The 3,642-nt window shown below is 36.1% G+C and overlaps 1 long non-coding RNA gene across 1 annotated transcript; it reads left to right on the forward strand.

Moving 5' to 3' along the window:
- The first annotated feature begins 1,794 nt into the window (after positions 1 to 1,794).
- Positions 1,795 to 3,161, forward strand: LOC149227093 (uncharacterized). Its single transcript, XR_016247103.1, has 3 exons — positions 1,795 to 1,844; positions 1,941 to 2,376; positions 2,558 to 3,161. It is a non-coding gene; the product is annotated as an uncharacterized LOC149227093 (long non-coding RNA).
- Positions 3,162 to 3,642: the final 481 nt, after the last annotated feature.

Genomic DNA, 3,642 nt, shown 5'->3' on the forward strand with positions numbered 1-3,642 from the left:
GAAGTCAAAGGAAGGGCTCTTTGCAACCCCTTTTCGACCTAAAGCAAAATATAAGAGGGCATGAGATGGGTTCTCTAGCACCATAACTTAAGTTCAAATGGATGATTTATAAAAATGAATAAGGAAAATATTGAGCTATTGGCAACCTCAATTCATCACACCCCAGCCACAAAAAAATTTAATAATGATATGAAGGGAGAACTCTCAAGTTTTTGAACTCAAAACCTTTTCCATAAAGACTTCTTCAACAATAACTAAATGTCTACATTAGTAATAGAATTATGAATCCAACTAATATTATTCCATGAAAATAGTTGAAAGTGCTATATGCCATTTTCCAAGGTAAAATTATATACATACTGAAAGACATTAACTACCAAAATTACATTTCTAAAATAATAATGAATAAGACAATTTTGTTAAAATGGATTCTCAATAAATTTTAAAAAAATGTCATTAACAAAATTGCCAAAAACAAACTATCTTAGAGAGAAAATCCTATTATTATTAACTAGGGTGTGAGTAGAGAGTATAAGACCCATAAAATACACTAGATTTGCCTTGAAGAGTATACAATGATAAGTGATACCTATATTCACATGCAAGATTATGATAAAAAACCACTAAAAATAAGTGTTACATGAAAAATTATGCTAAAATCCCACTCCAAGAGAAGGGTGGCCTGATAAAAGTAATAGTTTTTTAACAATCACAAATATTAAATAAATAACTTTTTTTTTGTTATTCAAATCACTCCAAACTCCAAGTTCTATGTGCGCCCAAAACTTCAGGTGCCTCCAAACTCCAAGTTCTAAGTGCCTCCAAAAATTCAGGTACCTCCTTAATTCAGGTTTCTTGATCTTTCAAGAATCAAATCACATTAGCAATGTTCCAAACAACTCCTGTCCAAACCCTCAAAAAATACTCTGCTGGTCACTGTAGTCTTTGTTTCAAATAATATAGCGTTTAGTAGTTTCTTGAAATGTGTATGTGCATTATTTTTTAACCCTAAAAAATCTCGCATCTTTTCATTTAATAATAACAAAGATTTCCCATTGTTTTATTTCTTTATTTCATTTGCTCTCTCAAAAGGAATAACTTGTCTGCCCAATTTCACGAATCGGAATAGTTGCATATTTAGATAGGGAAAAGATATGTTTTTTTTTCATCAAAGCATAATTCGTCTACCCAATTGCCCCAATAAACTGTACTTGCAAAGATTTTTTTTCGCCGAAAAAGATTAATAGTCTGCCCAATTGCGCGAATAAATTGGAATTCATTGTATCGATCGCGGATCCGTCTCATCCTCGTGACGCTGGACTTTGCATGATTGATATTCTCGTGACACACTTCCTCAACTTTATTTGGAATTGGGAATTTCTCTTGTATCACACTATCCGTCTCATCCTCGTGACGCTGGACTTTGCATGATTGATATTCTCGTGACACACTTCCTCAACTTTATTTGGAATTGGGAATTTCTCTTGTATCACACTATCCGTCTCATCCTCGTGACGCTGGACTTTGCATGATTGATATTCTCGTGACACACTTCCTCAACTTTTTTGGGAATTTCTCTTATATCACACTTCCTCAACTTTATTGGGAATTTCTCTTATATCACACTTCCTCAACTTTATTGGGAATTTCTCAACATTAAAATTTAATACATGAAACATCAAATGGTCCTCGCATGCACTGAAAACATCAAAATTTTGACCCTGTTTGGGAGTCTAGATGATTTCCAAATCCGAGTTTGGAGTTAGCCTGCTTCTATATAAGGTAACCTATGCCATTGTATTTCTCACCTCTTGCTTACCGACGTTTCCCTACTCCAGTTGTAGGTATGCTTGTATATTTTGTGTAACCTAGATTGAGGCTTTCCAATCAATCACAGTTATGCACCTTTTCAGTTGAACTGAAGGCTTCTTTTTTTGCAGAACTTGAAAATTTGAGCCTGGTTGGGAGTCTTCATGGTTTTCAAAGACCAAAAATGAGTTCGCCTGCTTGCGCGCTATCCGATTCCATTTCTGAGCGCTTGCCTACCGACTTTGCCCTAGCCCAGTTGTAGGTATGCTTGCATATTTGGTGTAACATACATTTAGGCTTTATAATCTGTGAGATATCAATGTGCGTTTTCCAATGTTGCAACATCCCCAACGGCGACAACCAGAACACCAAGATTCACGGCAATCCCATCATGGGCGACAGCACCATGAACAGCAACAACAAAGGCAAGGGCAACAACCCCATCGTTTCCGATCCCATCATGGGCAAGAACAACAACAGCAAGAGCAACAACACCATGAACAGCAACAACAAAGACAAGGGCGGCAGCGACAGCGCGATCAAGTTCTAGAGCAAGGGTAATGACAGGTAGACCAACTTATACTAACTGCCTTTTGTTTTCCTCCGTAAAATTTATGCTCTGCTCTTTCTTCAGTGCAGTATATGCACGAATGTCATGGTTTATGTTTTCGCTTTCTTTTTATCTGCACAAAGACGTAATGATTTTTTTTCCTGTTATTTTGCTTATTACATTGTTATTTTATCGCAGGTATGGGAAATAATAAATGTAGTCCAAGATTATCTCTTTATCTAAGACTCATTATGTGTTTATATATAGTTAGTTTAGAGCCCAATGTTATATAAACAAGGAAGGCTGTGAGGCAGCAAGTCTCTGTGGTAGAATGCTTGCATGAACTAAGTTCAACTAGTTTGCACTTCATCGAGTACAGTACAACAATTCTATCTCCAAGTTCAGGCAAGAGGGTCCTTCATGATTCGAGAGTAAAATATGTCAATCTGTGTGCACAATGACATCTGTCTCGTAAGAATGGAAAGGGTGGGATTAGTTTCGGGTTAAGTAAGCAGGCAAAGCCTGAGAAGGTACAAGGTACAAGCTGCCTTATTGTCAAACTGAACTCTGATTGGTGTATTCTGTCAAACTGAGTACAATTCCTTGTGGAACAAAGAGTATTTGCTGAGCTCCAACATTGATCTACATTGCAGCTTTGATATTGCATTGGTATTGCATCATTTTGATAGTGCAAACAAAGTTGGTTGCAACTTTTTGGTAGAAGTATTACAAGCAGCGTTGAGTTGATTTTGCAAGGAGCATTGAGTTGGTATTACGAGCAAAATTGGTATTAAAATTGTAAGCACTGTTAGTGAGAGAGGAAAAAATGTTATTATGAATGCACTTCTGAATTAAGGTCACTGGTACTGATTTTTTTACTCTATACAACTAATAATCACTTATAACGATGTTTCGAAAAAAGAACTACAACAAAATGTGAACTAGATGCTGAGAAAGTGCTACTCCTGCATGCTAGGTTATATCAATAAGATTAGATTTGAAGATTGCTTTCACCAGACCTTAGAGAATTGAATATACACAGTTCATTGCAGAGAACTATCTGCACATCAATGAAATTAGCTAATACACACAATTCACTCCATTAGAATTATTTGTTATCCAAGCAAAGTATAAATCAAGCACTGTTCTCTTAATAGCAATAAGTGTGAACTAGATGCTGAGAAAGTGCCACTCCTGCATGCTAGGTTATATCAATGAACGGTTCCAGCTTTAATCTACCTACAAATGCTCCAACATTGATATACATTGCAGCATTGATATTG

This window comes from Pinus tabuliformis, chromosome J (assembly GCF_031772625.1).
Source record: "Pinus tabuliformis cultivar Carrire ecotype Pingquan chromosome J, CPIR1, whole genome shotgun sequence".
NCBI classification, from domain to species: Eukaryota; Viridiplantae; Streptophyta; class Pinopsida; order Pinales; family Pinaceae; genus Pinus; species Pinus tabuliformis.